The sequence below is a fragment of the Pinus tabuliformis genome, chromosome 9 (genome assembly GCF_031772625.1).
Source record: "Pinus tabuliformis cultivar Carrire ecotype Pingquan chromosome 9, CPIR1, whole genome shotgun sequence".
Taxonomy (NCBI): Eukaryota; Viridiplantae; Streptophyta; class Pinopsida; order Pinales; family Pinaceae; genus Pinus; species Pinus tabuliformis.
In genome coordinates, this window is record NC_142307.1 from 625,498,264 (window position 1) to 625,519,123 (window position 20,860).

At 37.9% G+C, this 20,860-nt stretch overlaps 1 pseudogene; it reads left to right on the top strand.

The window, feature by feature from the left end:
- Nucleotides 1–10,280: 10,280 nt before the first annotated feature.
- The window catches only part of LOC149150167 (uncharacterized), a 32,253-nt pseudogene continuing 21,673 nt past the window's right edge, over nt 10,281–20,860 (top strand).

The following is a 20,860-nucleotide window of genomic DNA, read 5'->3' on the forward strand; positions in this document are numbered from 1 at the left end:
ATAGGAACCTTCACCGGTTTACTATCCTCCATATTAAACCTCTGCAGTATTGTCTCGACATACTTCCTCTGGCTTAACCAATGCTTCCTCTTTTCCCAATCTCTTTTAATTTCCATGCCCAAAATATAGTTTTTAGCACCACGATCTTTCATGTCGAATTTGTAGGACAATAGGGTCTTCAAATCCTGGATAATTTCTTTGTCATTTCCAACCAGCAACATATCATCCACATACAAGACTAGATAAATAACACGGTCACCAATTAATTTAAAATACACACAGTGATCCACTTTGCTTCTGGTGAAGCCAAGTCCCCATATAAATGTATCAAATTTCTGATACCATGTTCTTGGTGATTGTTTTAACCCATATAGAGACTTCTTTAACTTTCATACCATTTCTTTCTTATCCTTCACCGCAAAACCTTCAGGTTGCTTCATGTAGATCTCCTCTTCCAGATCCCCATGAAGAAATGCTATCTTCACATCCATCTATTCTACCTCAAAATCAAAAGCAGCAACAACAAATAAAAGTAATCTAATAGAAGCTACCCTGGCAACAGGAGAAAAATATCACCAAAATCAATTCCTGGCACCTGGGAATAACCTTTTTCTACCAACTGAGCTTTGTATTTCTCCACCTTTCCTTTTGCATTTGTCTTCTTCTTGAACACCCATTTGCTGCTAATGGGTTTCCTTCCAGCCGTCAACTCCACCAAATGCAAAGCCTCATTTTTGTGCAAAGATGCCATTTCATCAACCATGGCCTCTTTCCAGAGTTTTCCGTCCTCTGAATCTACTACTTCCTTCATAGTTCTGAGATCATCACTAGTAACATATAAAGCAAAATTTGAACAGAAATTAGATGGATTATACCTTTCTGGCTTCCTTCTTTCTCGAACTGATCTTCTCACACTCAGAGTTTGTGGCTCTTCGTCTTCTGATTCCTCCTCTGCTGTAGAGTCTGATTCTTCCTCCTTAAGCTCAAACTCTATCTTCTCAGGTTCCTTTCGTTGGACTTCATGTTTAATAACATCTTTCACCTCTCTGAACACCACATCTCGGTTGTACATAACCTTCCTTGTTACGGGGTTCCAAAGCTTATAACCATTTAAACCATCCTTATACCCAATAAAGATGCACTTTTCAGATTTACTATCCAACTTGGTTCTTTTCTCCTTTGGGACATGTACATATGCATCACATCCAAATACCCTCAGATGTGAAAGAGAGGGTTTCTTACCAGTGCATACCTCTTGTGGAGTCTTATCCTCCAACGCTGATGAAGGTGATCTGTTGACCAGGTAACATCCTGTCTCCACAACCTCTGCCCAGAATTCATGTCCTAACTCGGCACCACTAAGCATGCTTCTTGCCCTTTCCATCAACGTCTTATTCATTCTTTCTACAACTCCATTTTGCTTAGGTGTGTATGGAGTAGTATTTTTCCGTGCTATACCACACTTCTTACGAAATTCTTGAAATTCCTTACTGCAAAACTCTCCACCGTTATCTGTCCTCAACACCTTTATCTTCTTCTCTATCTGGTTTTCTACCAGAGCCTTAAATTCTTTAAACCTGTCAAAGACTTTAGATTTCTTCTTAAGGAAATATATCCATGTGTTCCTTGAGAAGTCATCTATAAATGATACATAGTACACAGACTTACCCAGTGATGGAACCTTCACAGGTCCAAACACATCACTATGCACAAGTTCTAATATATGTTTCGTCCTTTTACCACCAGAGGGGAAACTCACCCGATTTTGCTTCCAATATACACAATTTTCACAAAAATTAAAATCCAGAGAGCTATTACTCATACCTTCTACCATACCTTTACCATGAAGTATTCAAAGACCCTTCTCTCCAATATGTCCAAGCCTTTGATGCCACAACATGGTCTTCTCTCTAGAGATCACTAGATTTTATGCTCCACTTTCAGAAACCACAGAATTGTTGCACCCATCAACAATAGTGCTACCTTGCAGCTTGTACAAAGTTCCAATTCGAACTCCCCGCATCAATACCAATGATCCCCGAACCATTTTGTAGGTATCCTTCTCAAACACTATTTTTACACCCGCATCATCCAGCTTGCTTAAAGAAATCAGATTTTTGGCCAATGCAAGAATATGCAGAACACCTGGAAGTGTTCTAACCCTTCCACCTTGTAACTTCAACTTTAATTTTCCACAACCAACAATTCTAGCCTTCCTGTCATCCCCCAAGAAGACATCACCACCATCATATTTCTCATACTCGTAGAACCACTCTCTATGGGGAGTGAAGTGAAAGGATGCACCTGAGTCAATCAACCATGCCTCATGATCTGCATGTGTACTTGAAGAAGCCAAGTACACATCCTCACCTTCATCTGAGGTGGTTTTCGCCTCTGCAAAAGGAGCATCATCAGATCCCTTTCCTTTGTCAGGAGCTTTAGATTTACAATCCTTTTGTAGTTCCCTTCCTTTCCGCATTTCTAGCAAACCACCTTTATAGGTTTTCCTGGAGATTTAGATCTCCCACTCGATGACTTATTTTTGTTTCTGTTCTGGGACCATCCTCGTACAGACAAGGCATCACCATTCTGGCTCTCCATATTTTTCCGTCTCATCTCCTCAGTCAGCAAGGATGAGACTATTTAATCAAAATGCAAGGTAGTTGCATTGCTACCTATTGCAATAACCAGGCTATCCCATGAATCTAGTAGAGAACACAACAAACTGATTCACTTATCTTCATCTGAAATTTGAATATCAATAGATAATAACTGACTTACCATAGTATTAAATGTGTTCAGATGCTTTGTCAACAAGTCTCCATCTTTCATCCTCAGGTTATAAAGTTTTTTCCATAGGAACAATTTATTCACGAGAGACTTAGATTGGTACAAAGTCCCTAACTTGTCCCACAAAGCCTTCGTTGTAGCTTCCCCTAATACATTCAACAATACTGAATCTGAGACACACAATCGTATTGTGCTCTTTGCCTTCCAATCCAACTTCTTCCATTCTTCATCAGACACTCTCGTTGGTTTAGCACCCAGATCTACCACGGTCCACTTATCTTTATCCACCAACAGATCCTCCATCTCGAGTTTCCACAACTCAAAACTCTGACCATTAAATTTCTCAATCTCTATCTTTCCACTGCTCGCCATCTTCTTTCACCACCAAAATCGATCTCGTAGATCTCCCACTAAACAGGGTCTACCACAGGCCCGAGCGAAACCCCTCAGCAACAAAATCGTCCCCTTGAAGCCAAAACAACTCTGATACCAAATGTAAGTTTTAACCCCATACAGAAATTACCTGCATACGAATTCTAAAACATAGAAAATAAACAATGCGAGAGCATAACACATAAAACGCAAATACACAGAGATTTTCCCCTCGATCCCAACATAGGTACTACCAGCTTATTTTTCATTATGTTCCTTCAATGTTACAATACATATTTATACATGCCGAAGCATCCAATACCATGGACCGAAAACCATCACGTCCAAAACCATGTGCAAAAATCATGCACAAAACCATAGGTAGGTCTGCCCAACCTAATATAGCGTCCAAAAACCAAAATTTTCTTGGGCGCTGCACTGAACCCCATAGAGGGGTGTTACCTGCACCCCTCAAACCCCCTGTGACCCCCCTGCTATGCAATCGATGTAATGAAGGGGGGGCTTCGCCCCCCCCTCTAACCTCCCAGTTAACTACGTGGGCTATTCGTGGAAAGAATATAGAACAACCCAACACATTTAACTTCATCAAATATATAGAGGAAGCAAATCTCCATGTTGAATGTAAAAATAAAAGGAATGGGATAAGTGTGGAAATGGCTATATGTTTCTTAATAGATACATGGTATTGATATAGGTTGGTGTGTATGTGCATTTATTTTTTCCAAGTGTAATGAAACAAACATGTAATTTATTTTAGTGTTTATTTTTCATATTTTTTGGTTGTCATGTACATAGTCATACATTATGTAACAACATATCCCTTGTACTAGGTGGTAAAGAACCTCTCAGTGCAACTAGTACTACCAAAATTGTGACTCAAACTCATGATAGTCCAAGTTTGAAACAAATAGCCAAGTCAACGATTTTTTCCTACTCCTGTGATACAAACATGTCCATTGATATTCTAACTCATTCAACATGAGTTTGACTAGCAAGTAAGAGTATGATTTGGTTGACCAAGTCAAACTCTACTTAAAAAAGTTAAACTTGTTTCACAACCTACATAGATCCTTCATTACCCCGAATTTGGTCACTATTTGGTAATTTTTGTCTCTATTGGGCAATTTTATACTATGAAAATTCAACAAATAAAAAAAGGGACCAAGATCAAAATATTCTCAAGACATTTTATTTTTGTTAAAATATTTGTATATCTTTATTTTTGCCCTTTCCTAGTTTTTCCTAATTTTTTACCAAATTGATTCAAACTCGACTCTTTTGCATAACCAATTTTTTCCCAATTCCAAGTCTAGTAAATTATAGATACATGAAAAAATTGACAATGAATTCATAAAGTTATGTAGTTTTTTCCTGCATGCAAATGAACTTGGGTAGCATTGTTCACAAATATACTATTTGTGGTAGGAACAAAGGCACACGTTGGACAAAAGGTAGACAAAACCCACTACAGGTTCATTTTATTTTCGTTCATATACGTTTTGTAACATGCTTAATAATATGCATATATAAATGCAAACTTCATTTGCCTAAGACTATAGAAATAAAAAACAAGGATTCAGATAAAAGGTGTCCTACATACTATTCTGCGTGGAAAATTTCCACTCCAAGATCCTCATCCAAAGGAAAATGTATTTGTAGTCAACAACTACATCTGGATGAAGGAAACACTTTTCAATCCACCTACATGAAAAGTAATCTATTGAATTAACATGAAATATTTTGCAATATGTATTTAACAATATCATTACCATTTGGTTTGGTTGATTGCCATTATACGAATAGCTCTATTTCTCCACTCCAAATCAATCCATGTATATGTGACACCATCATAATGGAACAACATCACTGTGATGTTATTTAAAGGAAACTAGAAAAAAAATCCCATGTAACAAAACCATCATTTGGTCCAGAAAGAAAATGTAACACGTTGATAACCACCTAAATATCGCATTGCAACCCACCAATTATTAACTGAACTCACTGAGAAAATAACTTTTGAACAATATGGTCTACATTCTTATTCTGTTTTATTCCAATTGCAATGGTAATAAAGTTTTGCAGACTCTTTACTCATGACTATAGACATACCAAAGGTACAAACAAAATGATAATCATGAGTTATATTAATGACAAAACATTCAAATACTGATGTAAAAATTATCCATGTTTGTTTAAACGAGAGTAATTGGGGTTTACTTTCAAGTGCTCTCTCTCTCTCTTTGCATGACCATTAATCAAAGGAAATGTCAGAGACAATATTCTAGCAATCTATGGGGCACCTTCCTTTAAGTTGTCTATATTGTAGAATAATCCCAGAGAATCCCCAACATCTCATTTACAAATATCACATTCAATATCATCAAATATCCTTTAGATGTATTTTATAATAACCAACTTACCCTGGAATTTACTTAAGCATGAATCAAATGGGAGCCTGCATATACAATACTCTTTTACACATCCATCTATATATTTCACTGCTATAGAAATAATCAAAGAGTTATCCACATAGAATACAGACACTCTGTTTGTCATCAGTAGGCACACCCACTTGCTCACTATCTTTTTTTATCCAAAGTTGTTTACACTAGGGAGAAATTAGGAATAACCTCGGATGTTGACACCTTAGTTACACTGAGCCAATCCTTGTCACTCACAAACCATTTACGAGACACTGACTATGGTGATCTTTGCTTACGATTCTTAGATACAATTTGATTTCGAGGCACATGCCAATCCATGTGATTGTTGTGCTATTCTTGAAACTTGAAGCTCAAACCACATGTTGTGCATTTTCTTGGAAAATTCTTATACAATGCACTAAGAGAAACTTCATGACGAACTTAAGTATATTTGAATTTAATTGAGTTCCAATAATATACTGAGTAGAAGTCGGTTCTTCATCTGGAACATAATTTTCAGGTGTTGCATTCAAATATGGGGTTGGAAATAAGGATGTCATAGTAGAAACTGCAAGTATAGTTGTATTTTTATCTGGGAAATGATTTGGTATTATAGCCAAAGAAACATGTATATATGAATTAGAAGAAGAGGTGGTTGTATTTTATGCACATATTACACTCTGTGCCATTAACAACCTTAAAATAGATGACACATTTCCTATTGAATATGGTAATGTGGTGTTTGAAGTTGTTAACTATGATGTCGGTGATGTTGATGCTACCAATAATGAAGTTGGTGGTGGGCTAGGAGGAAGAGGAGGCTGCACACTTAAAACCTAGGAAGACAAGTTATTTGGCCCTATAAGAAGTAAGGCATGCCTTGATGTTAAGCCTGAATTAGGATTTGTCATGCTATTACTCACAACAAATCCCATTGTTTGGTATGCCCATAAATTAAATATGATTTTTGTGGAGGTTGGGATTGTGTCAATTCCTGAGACGAAGTAATATGTTGAAATGGATTATGAAGAATTGGTTGTACTTCTTGAGGTATTGGTAACTATTGTGGAATTTGGGTACCTTGGGAAAGGTTGTGGGGTAACTATTTCAACAAATCTAGAGCAATTTCAGATTGTGACACTCATTGTAACTGTGGTAGCTATTGAGGAATTTATTGAACATGCTATGATTGAAGTGGATATTTTTTAAAGGACTATGAAGAATGACCTTGGGAATGAATGGAGAGAAGGAAGTTGAACTTTTGATTTCTCATGCTTCATGAAATTAGTTTGATGATGATGGTTTAGTGGTTGAAATTGTTGATGTTGAAGGGGTGGTGTAGATGAAGGTAGAGGTGGCACATTTCCATAGAAGGTAGTACAAATTGTGTGATAGGAGACAAAGATTCAAGTCTCTATGATTATTTCCTTTGCAAGAAAGGAATTCCGCTTGATGATGGTGTCATAGGTGAGAGGAATTCAAAGCTCGGGGAACTAGAGCCGAGGGAAGATCTAAAATTTTTTGGAGATTTTGGTACCATTCCTAATGGTATTTTTGTACCTATTAACTTAGAGTCATTCATTGAAGCCACAGGGTGACCAACAAAATGAGTTAAATTCAAGAATATTCTAACATAGAACTGGAATTATTGTTGCCAGAAACAAAATCTTGAAGTGTACTCAGCCTTGATTGTGAATTTGTGCTATGATTTTGATGTTTCAAGTGAGGAGGCTGACTCATTACAAGTATATGTCCTTATTCACCTTGACTGCTTTGCTGCAAAGATGATGTTTCAGTGGAAGTAACTATGATATTTCAAGACACAATACCTGAATGCATAAGAGAATATGGCTAGTTCACTTCAAACTCCTAGCTTACAAAAAATATCATTCTTCCAAACATCCTTCATCTTTACATGCTAAGGAAATCACTAAAAAAAGGAAGGAAAAATGGAAATGGGGAATAGTTTGTCATCAAACTAATTAGATAAAAAAAGACAACAAGGAGAAAAGAAGGCTACCCTTCTAGGAGGTCATTTCTCCTTCTAACTCATCATAGGTATATCAATATGAGACAAGGGTTTATGCATCTGCTAATCACTATTAGGAGGAGCAGGTTCTAGATCCATTATTTTCTCTCTCTAAACCCGACCACTTCTTTAGATCACCAGGAAAACAATCATCTTTTCTTGAGTTATCACGTCCTCTACCATGATTCTCCAATCTTGGGCTCATATCCTCCCACGAGTATTCTTCTTCCTTTGAATTTTGCTATTTTCTAGAAACCTTTCTATTGTGTATTATATCAATTTCCTGAGGTGGGTGTACATGTGAAAGTAGTCCACACGAGGATCTCTAGGCCCTCTAATTTCCATAGGAATCAATTATAGCAACATGCATTATTTGATGCCTCCAATATTAGCCATTCCTCGAACCATATGCTATATTCATAGTAGAAGTGTCAAGTTGCCTGAGGTGATATCCATCCCCTTTCCCACCCTAGGGCCTTTCCCACCCATTATCTTGCTCTAAGTTCCTATCATTCATCCTTCCAACAATCCTTGATGGAGAAGGAGTCCTTCCAACTCCGATTCTTGATGATGCCATAGGAGAACTCCTTCCTCAAACACTTGATCGAGAAGGATCCCTTCCAATTCCATCTCTTAGTGGAGAGCAAACCCTTCCACCTCTTAACCTAGAGAGCAGAGAGGAATGTTTTCCAACTCCCATCCTTGACAAGGGAGAGAGAGGCCTTCCAAGTCTAATCCTTGATGGAGAAACATTGAAATCATTATTACTATAGCTTGTAGTAGGCTTCTATCCATATCCAAGTTTAGGAAAAGCATATGCACTTTCAAGTCTATGGTCCTTCTTCCAATAAGAAATAATAGTCAGTGGTAATGTAGAAATATATGAAACCTACAAGCCAAAATCAGTCCTACATGCATAACATATAATATCCCACATGAGGTCACGATCTAATGGTGAGGATGGGGCATGTGGGGTTTTCAACCAAGATGTTGCTATCCAAGAGCATGATTATAGAGGTTGGGAGCAAATAAAAATGAAATAGTACCTGGAATACTTTGACACAATAGGAATCCCCCTATTGCAACAACTTAGCTAAACATGCAGTTCAAAGAAGTATGAGAATAGGACAATTTTTTTTGTAGGTTGGCTATATGGAACTTTGTGATTTTCCATTCAAGGAATGGAACAACATCATTGTGAAGTTCTAGTATTTTAACTTTAGTCTCGGTGTATGACATCACATAGGCTTGGAAGGGAAATGTTTGATTGTTCCCCTCATTCCTCATTTGGGTTTGAGAAATATGGTGCGATGTCTACATAGGATATTGTTTGTTCAGGTTTTCTTCATCTGAATGTTTCAGATGAATCTTTGTTTGACACTATCATTTCAAATGATCTTCATGACCAAATGCCAATGTAAAATAACTAATATGCAACTGCTGCAGAGGCAAGGAAGTGAAGGATAGAGCCCAAAAGAGGCAAATATCCCTAGTTAAGGTGGGAGTATTTCTTTTATAAAGGTTTCAACCATGTTGTTTACACATTCTAGCTATTGGCTTTTAAAGAATGAGGATTTTTGTTATTTTTCTAATGCTTGGAAAAGAATTCCAAAGTGTATCATTCTTTGGATCTATGTAGGCTCAATTTTGTATTATTTCTACATTCATTAATCTAAGTTTTGTTGAAGGATTCACTTCAGCTTTTTTAAGTTTCTATCATGGTAGTCCAAAGTTAATTCTATCATAAATACAAGATACATGGTCGGTTTTCCCAAATTTCTTGGTTTTAATGCCAAATAAAATGTTAAATCTTGGTTTAAATTTTAAATGCTAAAGGAAATGCAATGTGAAGATATCTAATAAGGCTTCTGGGTTGATAATGAAAAGATAGATTTGGAATAACCATTATACAAAGAACTAATCCAAATATTTTGGTTTGAATGCCAAAGACAATGTAATGTTAAGGGATTTGTGTCTATATCTATAATCTAATAGGGAAACTTGGTTGATAATGAAAAAAATATATATGAAATGACCAACATGAAGAGACAACAATGGTGCTTTGCATCATAAGGAATCCAATAAAAATTCTAGAATTAGTGTTTTTCATCATTAGTAATCCAGTAGAAATTCTAGGTTACTTTTATATCGACAAAATCCAGATAGAAAGACTCATCGATTGTCTTTGACTATGTAATTACCAGCTATTTATATAGTTGAGGATATATAATTACCATTGTAATTTGACATTCCATCTCTCTCTGTGTGAAAGGTTGCATTAAATTTTCTCTCAAGACAACAATCCCCATTTCATTTTGTTACAATATATAGCATTGACATTACCCTCTGAACTTGGAGTAGGGAAAGTTTCTCCACCTAATTTGTTATGTCCTTTTCTAGAATCTCAAGAGTCAAGAATGTGTTATTTTAATAAATGACAACCTTTGGTTTCTCCCTTTGTAAAGTTTTACAATGTGTTAGTATCGCCTTACCATGGGGGAGTTTGAGCTAATTACTTTATCCTATGTAGCATTCTATAGTCTATGCTTTATCATTGTTTGTTCATTCTTCGTTGGTATTTGAAATGTTCTTGACAATGTATCTGAGGCTTCCCAAGACACTATTTCCTCCATGGCTTTTTGTAGATGCTTCAAATAACTTCGTTGACAAATCCAAAATCTCATACTGTGAAGATGTAGATGTTATCAACTCAATGGATTTCATTTTTGGTATGCTTCAAATTCATCTATAATCTTATTTGAGCTTTCACATAAGATGGAGAGAGTCATTGACATCAAGTTGACTAGAATTTCTTGTTTTTATAGGGCATGGAAGATCTTGCACTTTAAGGCAATATAGAACTTTGTCTAGTCCAACTCTGAGAAATTAATAGTATCGATGGACTATCAGCCCTATGAGAATTTTTACCAAGGTGGATCCTTTCACTCTTTCAATCCCATGGACAATATAAAATTCCCTCAATCACATGCTTGTAATATAATTTGGGTGTTAGGTTCTTAGAATTTCTAATAGGCTACGAGAGGCCTATGAAAATTCCAAAGGAAAATAATTGGGATTCAACTTCATCTGAATCACCATTCTCCTCTGTCTACTTGCAAAATTATGTGTAGAACGTTCAAGTTTAGCAACAACACTACTTACCCCAGTAGCTTGAAATTTATATTACAAGTCTCCCATAAGTGAAAGATGACATATATGAAACAATGGCACCAAAAACCCCCACTATAGAGGGAGAGATCATGGTTTCCAAGGGATATGATGGCCAAAAGAGTTGTATTTCTCATTCTGTCATTAACCATGGTCTAGATGCATTTAATTTTTCTGCAAGAGGAGAATTGTTTTCAACACAAAATTTTTTCTTGGGAAATAAATTCCTAGATGCAAAAATATCTACTTCAATAACGAATCCTCTGGTGCCAGTAAAGACATCAGGTCATAGTCAGGATCACATTATGGCTGAAAGAAAAATATGCGAGAGATTGAGCCAAAGATTCATAGCTCTTTCGTCTCTTATCCCTAGGTTAAAGAAGGTAATCCTATTGCGATGCACATTGAATACTTTTGTGTTTGAAATTCAAGAGCCCATTTACAATGACTATCATTCTGCACAAAACTAGAAATTTCCATTCTACCATGACTAGAGGAAAATATTAAGCACCATGCACTAGTCAATGATTTTCTCACTGCCTCTGCATCTTGTCCATTATATGAGAATAAAGTTATATTCAATGGACAGGATGAAAAGGCAGTAAGCCAATCATTAACTTAGTACATGGTGCTTAATATTTACCCTATCACTCTTCATAGAACTGGAATTTTCCCTTCATTAGGCATAGACTATAATTTTCCATTATATTGTTTGCACGACCATGTCCCAATGTGAACTTTCTTGCCTTAAAAGGGGTAAGAAATATGCAATCAATAACAATGCATTAAATATTGTATAAATTATATACGGAAACCAATATTTACTATGATATTGACCCATTGATGCACGAGGGTTGTATATGCCCAATGTTGGATTGAAGCAAGTACTATCCAACAGTGGGAATATACAACCTCCATGCATGAATGGGTTAATAGCATCGTAAATATTGGTTGTTGGGTATAGACTAGGACATACATGGTGGGATCATTTTATTCTAAAAGTGTCTTATACCACATTTAATGCCCTACTTCACGGTGCATATCATTTTTGTTTTCCTGAAAAAGAACAAGTAGAAACTTGTAATTGCATTGGTACCACACTGTCTTGATTGATATGCATAAGGCTTTGGATTATGCACATTGTTGTCTCTCAAAACCATGTAGTTAACTATGGATTCTTTTTTGGCAAACAAATAAGGCTTCAGTTCTTGATGATGCTATCAAATATGTGAAGAAGTTATAGGATAAACTCAATATGCTTGAGCAACAAAACCCCAAACACATAGTGCAATTAGTTGTTTATGTTATGTTGTAGTGGCTACAACACCCTCCCAAATTTTGGCCTACATCCAATTTGAGAGCCTCCTTTGAGAGTTTTAATTGATGACTGCATGCATTCAGGTTCACTTTGTGAGCTCGTGTGAGTCTTCACACCCACCTCGCTTGATCATTCCACCCAAGCTCTTTCATTTTGATGTCAATGTCATGCTTGCAACCATGTTTTGGTCATACTCAAGCTCTTCGCTTCGTGTGTTCATGTTGTGTTCCTTGTGTAAGCACCTGTCATGCTCACACACGAAGTCATATCCACTATCGCACAAGCGTCATCACGGTCATCCAACGATCAATCACAAGTGTCGCGCTTTTCGCTCACATCGTTGGTAAGTCATGTTGAGCATGTGTGTCTGGATGGTTTTAGTCGTCTTGTCATCAAGTCATGCAAGAAACACTTAGTCATTTTGCTGAAGTTTGGACGAATGGATTCCCCTCTGATAGCCAGACCTTCACCCCACCATTGACTCAATTGATTGTTGCCTAGAACAGCGTAGAAGCACTAAGCAAGCCATTTCAAGTTGCGCTTCCTGCAAGCAGACCAATCAACCTTCGCGCTTCTCAACCAGAGAGTTTGACCCAGCAATCACCCCAGGACTGACTCCCCTCAAAAATTTGGCAGAGGCTGCATACCTTGCCCACTCCACTAGCTGAGAAATTTACATAGAGAGGTTGGACAGACACCCAATTCTCGTCCCTGTCTCCCTACGAAAATTGCGCAGTTTTTCAAGCTAGCCCTCCTATCAGTTGACTAGCTTGTCGCCTAGAAAACTGCGCAGTTTTCATGAGCAAATCCTCTACTGCCCAGCAGCCCGCTCAACTCAAAAACTGTGCAAAGGTGATCAGCAGACCAACCTCCCAGCATCAGCGTAGTTTTTCCCACCAACATCTCCTGACAGCCGACTTCCAGTTCCCTCCAAGAAGTGCACAGTTTTTGTTGCTAAGCTCCAGCAGCTGACTACTAGTTCCCTCGAGGAATTGCGCAATTTTTGCTGCCAAGCTCCTAACAGGTGAATGCCAATTCCCCTAAGGAATTATGTAGTTTTTTCTGCCAGTGACCCAGCATCTAGTTGCCAATTCCCTCGAGGAATTTCATAGTTTTGGCTGCCAAGCTCCCACTACCCGCTCCTTACGGAAATTGTGCAGATTTTGCCTACCCACCCTTCCCGCAGACTAGATTTTTCCTCTCAAAAACTGCACAGTTTTGTCCTCTAGCTGAGCCAGACCCCGTAGACAGTCACTGTCGATCCAGATTGCCCATCTTCATCACCCAGTAACTCCTATGTAGTTTCCACCAGCAATGCCCAGATCCTCCATCCCATCTCACAACCTTGTCTTCTCTCCTGGTCACCTGCATCTAAAACGATCATGCATCATGGTAGACTAGGAGGTTTATGGATTTGATGTTGTCTCGTCATGAGTGAGTGCAGGTACATGTGCACAAACAAACATGGCATGACGATGGATGGGATGAAGAAAGGGAGTACATGCAGAAGGACATGTTCGCCAATGGAAAAAAAACGATGCATGCAAAGAGATGTGCTCGCAAATGGACGATCATGCAAAGATGTGTTCGTGGACAAGCGGACGAGCGAACATGCACTCTTCACCAATAGACGAACCCATCAAGTTTACCAACATACAAGCTAGAAGCAATATCTAAATGCAACATCAAGCAAACCAACGACCATCGAAGACTCCACACACTTTGTCATGCGGAGATGAAGCTGTGGCACACCATGAGGACATCCATCACCTAACAAAACTGCAGTTCGACATGCACACCAAAAGCAGCATGAATGTGCCAGCACTATCATGTTGAGTAGTGTCATAAGTCATGTTGTCCACATCTCTACTGTGGGCCATATTGTCAATCAATGTAATGTAACATGGAAGTCCAAGAGACCCACTTGTTATATGAAGAGCATATAAAGTTGAAAAGTCATGGAATTCAAACAGTCATGATGGTAGTCGAATAGCCACAAGGGTAAAGTTCACCCATGACTATAAATACCCCCTCATTTGTACATGCAAAGGACTTTTTCACCTCAGCTCCTCCCACATAGCCTTGAGAGTTTGTAATATTTTCTTTGAGTAAGTAGTGGCTCCAACGCCCTGCCCACGGGGTTAGTGATGTATGATGTGACGATGTGTCTTGGAACTTTCCCTTAATTTAGAAGCTTTCTCAAAGGCCAACACATTTTCACACATGTATTGTAACTGTTGTAAGACTGATCTTGAACACTTGTAATGCATGTGTTGAGCCTCAAACCTGCACTTCTTTACACATCCTCTCAGCCTCCTTTTCCTATTCATTTCCTTCTTTTGCCACTCATTCCCTTCATCAAATTGCTCAAATCATTGTATTTTAGTACTTTTTACATGGTTTGTTAATTATGCTGATGACTGTGTTGTTGGTTTAGAATTTTGGTTCAAGTGCTGGGTTTCCGCAGCTCACACAGGGTTTCCGCAGCTGATCCCGGTTTCCGCAGCCAACCCCGGATTCCGCAGCTGTTTTATTAAACGGTATGTTCCAAGTGTCCTCCAGGAAGAAGAGCCACATGGGCAAGTTCGTGGAACCAAGGACATGGTGTGTGTCCTTCCAGCTCAGCCAAACCAGTCATAAAAACCCATGGTCAACGAGGAGGCAACTACGGTCAACAGAGGTCATTGGCGGTGGCACGGCTCTACGTGTTCTGTTTTAGAGCACGTGAAGAACAGCTGGCCTCTTCCTCAGCCACGCAGACGGTGGGAAACATGAATCCAACAGAAGATTTAATGCCCACCATGACCGTTGCCTAAATCCAAGGACGCTGCCAGATTACTTGTTTTTACACAGCTGATAGAATACCCTAGTTTGCGTTAAGTTAGTTTGCTTTCTCTGCTATAAATAAAGCGTCTCTAAATGCTGGATAGTTAGCTGCTGATATGTAATTCTGAACCCCACTGTACTTCCTATTTTGCTACATAATATATGAGAAGACCGTTCTGTTTCTAAGCGTGTAACTGATCTTTTGAGCTGGCTGGAGTAGGCAGAGGGCCCCTGTTTACCTAATGCCTGTACAGTGCTTCTAATTTCCTGCATTTCGTTTTATCATTTTATGTATAATAGTTGTACAGAATGCCTTTGATTGTTGTGTTTTGATCATGTACAATAGCTGTATATAACTTTGAATTCCGCTCATTTATATTTCTGCACTTTTCCATGACTGATCAGTGTGTTTTGCAGATTGCTTAGGTGTGCCCGGGACAGTTTCTTTTCTTTCTTTTTCATAGCTAGTGACACTTGTGATCATCTTGTCTATGTTGCTGACCTTCTTTGTTTTGCAGCCTTTATTTCTTTGTTATCATTTCTTTAAGTTGCATAGTTGCTTACTGCTTTTAGACATCAAGTTGTTTACCTATTGATGGTTTCTTCTCTATAATTCAATATCTTTATTGAGGACCAGAATATCACTTAGTGCAGCTTGGTTTATTTTGTTTTAAGACTCACATTGCTAACTTGCTCATAACTCTTTCTTATATGATCAATCCAGCTGAAGGCAGAAAGGTTAAGGGAAAATTAAGTAGTGTGATTTGTCACCTAGATTTTACATTGCTTAAGATTTAATTGAAGAGTTAAAGTAGTTGTTCTTGTTTTTTTAATTGAGTTAATGTAGATGTCATTTTCAATTTCATTTTCATCAGCAGTAAAGGTACTGGGCCGATGCCATTGGTCTTTATTTGATGCCTTCATTTTCCTTTAAGAGTTGATTTCATTTCAGTTGTTGTTCAAAGCTTTCTTGTAGATTACTTTTAAGTTTTAAGAAATCATTTAGAACTCATCACAATCACACACACTTCACTCACTTTATTTCATTTCCATCAACCTCACAATAGGCGAAATATATTTGAAAACAAACTTAAAAAGTTAAAAACGACAAAAACTTAAGAAACAGTTGCCTAAGTACATACGGTACACATCACTTCATCAGCGTACGAGCCCCGGGTTGACATTTAAAAGTTGCAATTTAGACATCACTAAATTGACCAAACATTTTGGCGCCGTTGCCGGCGAAGTGAAAATTAGGTAGCCAATTCTTCAAAAAAAAACAAGAAAAATTCAAGGAAGGAAAATTAATAACCTCTCAAAGTATGCTCTCCTCTTGCACCTAGAGTGATCTGGAGGATCAAAAAAGAGAAACTAATTGGTTTAATAGTTTCTTGAGTATGCTCTCTTCTTGCACCTAGAGTGACCTGGAAGATCAGAAAGAGAATTATTACCCTGACTTGAAGGAAAATAAAAAATGACATGCATAGAGCAAGAGATTCTAGGGGAAGGTTTTTAGCTAGAGCTAAGAGTTCGATTTTTACAAGTCCATCTACTTCAAGGAATAGACAAGAGACACCTCCATCATCTCCAACTCACACTCCTAGCCCTAGGATTCCTGGAATTCAAGAGGCAATAGTTGACTCTCCCACACCATCCATCGAATCTGAAAGAGACCCTTTTCTTCCTTCCATAGGAGGACAAATTGTAATTGAAGAAGTAGAATCATCTGAAGAAGAGGGAGAAATTCCTTCTCGTTCACCCTTAGTAGAGGAACCGGAAAACTCTGAAGTCTCCGGGGAAACTACCATGACAGAAGAAGGAGCACCTGGATTTGGTAGGGGTAGAGGTAGAGGAGGAGGAGGAGGAAACAATGGAGGAGGTCGAGGTAACATTGGGGGAAATAGGGATGGAGATAACTCATTCAGGTTTCCTATAGTCAATGAGGACTCCCGAGCCACCATGAAAAACATCTCACCATCTGTCCTCCCAAATTTCCCTGGGATGAGGAATGAGGACCCTGAAACATTTCTATTTGAGTTTGAAGTCGTTTGTCAAACTTATGATTATCTGGAAGACTCTCAAAAACTCAAACTGTTTCCTTCAACATTGAAAGGAGCAGCTCTGAAGTGGGTCATGGGATTACTCACTCAATCCATTAGGTCTTGGAATGATATGAAACAAACATTTTTGGATAGGTACCTGGACTATTGTATGCCCACCAATCATAAGGATGAGGTATTTAAAATGGTACAAAAGGAAGATGAAAATTTGGAGGATTTGCTTGAAAGATTTCAATACAATCTGAAAAGAGCAAAAATGAACAACTTAGATGAGGAGACCTTGAAAGCCCTTTTTTTAAAAGCCATTAGAGATGAATGGATAGACATTTTGAACATGATGGGGAAGGGAGATATATCTCAACTTTCACTCAATGATATAGCAGAAATATGTGTCCATCTCTCAAGGGGGAAATCTAAAACTCAAAAAGGGCCTAGAGATCCTTCTCTCCTCAGAGCAAACAAATCTGTAACTGGATCAGTAAGTAGGGCTAAGAATGGTAGTATGCTTGATGAATTCAAAACTGACATCTTAGGGAGTCTTAGTGGACAACTAGACACTCTTAAGATTCACAATAAGCAGAAAGCAGAAGCTGAGGCTTTGGCCATCTTTTGCCCAAAGTGTAGGAAGAAACATGCTCTAAGGGAATGTCCCTTGGAAGCAAAAGTTGTAGAGACATGTGTAATTTGCTCAGAGAATCATGAGACCAAGGATTGTCCTTCAATCCCTGGGCTCAAAGCTGTTTTTCAAGAAGATCCAAGTACACTTGAATCTCTCTGTTTTGTTGGAAGGAGACCTTGGCAGGGGCAAAAAAATCAAGGGTTTAACAACTCTATGAATTTTCAACCTCCACCAAATTGGAATCCTTGGCAACAACCTTGGCCCCAACCTCAAAATCCTTTTCAAGCATGGGTACAAGGTATGCAGAATCCTTATGGGAGATTTGCTCAGTTCTACCAATATCCTCCATCTTTCCAAAACCAACAAGCTCCACAACTTCCAAATCAAAATCCAAAACTATCATTACCATTTCCACAACAACAACAACCTTCTCAACAAAAACCCAATTCTCAACTCTTGCTTCCATTCCAACAGAAGTCAAATCAACTTCCTTCTCAGCCATTGCCAAACCCCAACAATAAAAATCCTCAAAATTCTTACATAATGGAAGGACAACCTTTTCCTACCTATATGATTGTTCCTCTCAACGAAGTACAACTCATATCAGGTAGAGTTTTAGACAAACCTTCTATAAAAGCTCAAGAGCAAAGCATTTTCGAGGAAGAATCTCTTGATGCCAATAAGGGTTCTGAAGCATCTCTTCAAAACCCAAACACTCAAAAAGGAAAAGAAAAAGAATTAACCCCCACAACTCCCATAGTTGAGCAACCTACATCTCTATCCACACCTCCTTTTCCTGAAAGATTACAAATTGACAAAGGAGTGGAAAAACAAATTTGGTTGCCTGACTATAATTTCCTAGATGAATTGAAGAATGTTTGTATCAAGATTCCCTTGTTACAAGCCATTAAGGAAATTCATGTTCTAGCAAAAACAATAAAGGAGTTGAGCCTTAAAAGACCAGGAAGGAAACCAAGAGATACCAGAAGGATCCACCTGGTAGGAAAAATTGCAGACATCATGATGGGAAAGATTACTATGCAGAAATATGTAGATCCCGGTAGTCCAATTGTCAAAACACATATCAATGGGGTAGAAATACCAAATACTTTGATTGATTTAGGGGCTGCTATTAACATTATGAGTAGACAGACTATGGAACAGCTAAAACTTCCTAATCTTCTTTTTACACCTACTTTATTGCAACTTGCAGATCGATCAATTATTAAACCAGATGGTGTATTAGAAGACATTCCTGTCTCCTTAGATTCTTGGGAATATCCAGTGGATTTCATGATTTTAACTCCCAAAAGTAATCTAGGAGGAGATCCTCTTATTTTAGGAAGACCTTGGCTAGCCACAGCCGATGCTTTCATAAGTTGTAGGTCTGGGGATATGTACATTTCTGATGGTAATTCGACAAAGAATTTCAATATGTATCCTCCAGCAAAAGCAATCACAGAAATAGGAGATAATGAGTGGGTTGATGATGAAGATACTATACAACATGTCTTTACCATTTCTGAGATTAGTGAAGATAGTCAAATTCTGAACACATTAGAAAATTTTGAACCATCTTCAGAATATGACTCCACACAATTTCAGTTGGATTATGACATAGAGTGTCTATCATCTAGACAAATGTCTCTTTTCTCTATGGAAGAGTTTGGTAGTTCTGCCATTGAGATCTTTCCAGGAAAAACACTAAACATCAACAGAAACTTGGAAAAATCACAACAGGGAGAGCTAACCAAAATCTTGCAAAGACATTCTACTGCATTTGCCTGGGAGTATACCGATATGAAAGGTATTGATCCTAAGACTTGCATTCATCACATCTACATTGAGGAAAATAGTAGACCAATCAGACAACCTTAAAGAAGGATGAATCCAAACCTTAGGGAGATAGTGAAAGAAGATCTCCAAAAGTTACTTAATGTAAACTTCATTTACCCTATTTCAGATAGCCGGTGGGTTTCCCCTTTGGTTATAGTACCTAAAAAGAATGGTAAATGGAGGGTTTGCATTGATTACAGAGAATTGAACAAAGAAACCTTGAAGGATCACTTTCCTTTACCCTTTATTGATCAAGTATTAGATACTCTACCAGGTAAAAAGTATTTCTCATTTTGGATGGTTTTAGTGGTTACAATCAAATTCAGGTAGCACCTGAAGACCAGGACAAGACCACATTTACCTGTCCATGGGGAGCTTTTGCTTACCGAGTACTTCCTTTCGGATTATGTAATGCACCTGCAACATTTCAAAGGGCAGTACTAGGAATCTTTTCTGATCTAATTCATGATTGTGTAGAGGTCTATATGGATGACTTTACAGTTTATGGTAATTCATTTGAAGAGGCACTAGAAAATTTGGAAAAAGTCCTTGTAAGATGTAGAGAAACAAATCTTTCATTAAGTCATGAAAAATGTTTTATGATGTTTACTGAAGGGATTGTTTTAGGACATCATATTTCAGGAGATGGAATCAAAGTTGATAGATCAAAAGTCGAAGTCATCTCCAAGTTACCTATTCCAAATTGTCAAAAAGATGTTAGAAGTTTTCTTGGGTTTATTGGGTATTATAGAAGATTTATTGAAAACTTCACCAAGATAGCATCTCCACTCTTCAAATTACTTACCAAAGACTGTGAATTCAAGTGGGATCCTAACTGTCAATCTGCATTTGAAACTTTAAAAACTAGAATATCTGAAGCACCCATTTTGAGAGGGCCAAATTGGAAACTCCCTTTCCACATTTCTACAGATGCTTCAGATACAGCTCTAGGAGATGCGTTGGGTCAAAAGGATTTAGTTCCTTATGCCATTTATTACACCAGTAAAAATTTTACTCCCACTGAGTTAAATTATACTGTGACTGAAAAAGAGTTCTTAGCCGTTGTTCATGCAATCAACAAGTTTAGACACTATATAACAGGCTATGAAACTTTTGTCCATACTGATCATTCTGCAATTAGATATCTCATGAACAAACCTGTTACTAATGGCAGAGTTACAAGATGGCTTTTACTTCTACAAGAATTCAATATTACTGTGTTAGATAGACCAGGAAAACAAAATACAGTAGCTGATTTCTTGTCTAGAATCCAAAATACTAACGAAGATTCTCCCGTAGAGGATAAGTTTCCAGATGAATATCTGTTTGCAGTAACTACTAAAACTCTTTGGTATGCAGATATTGCTAACTATTTGGTTACAGGGAAGCTACCTCCAC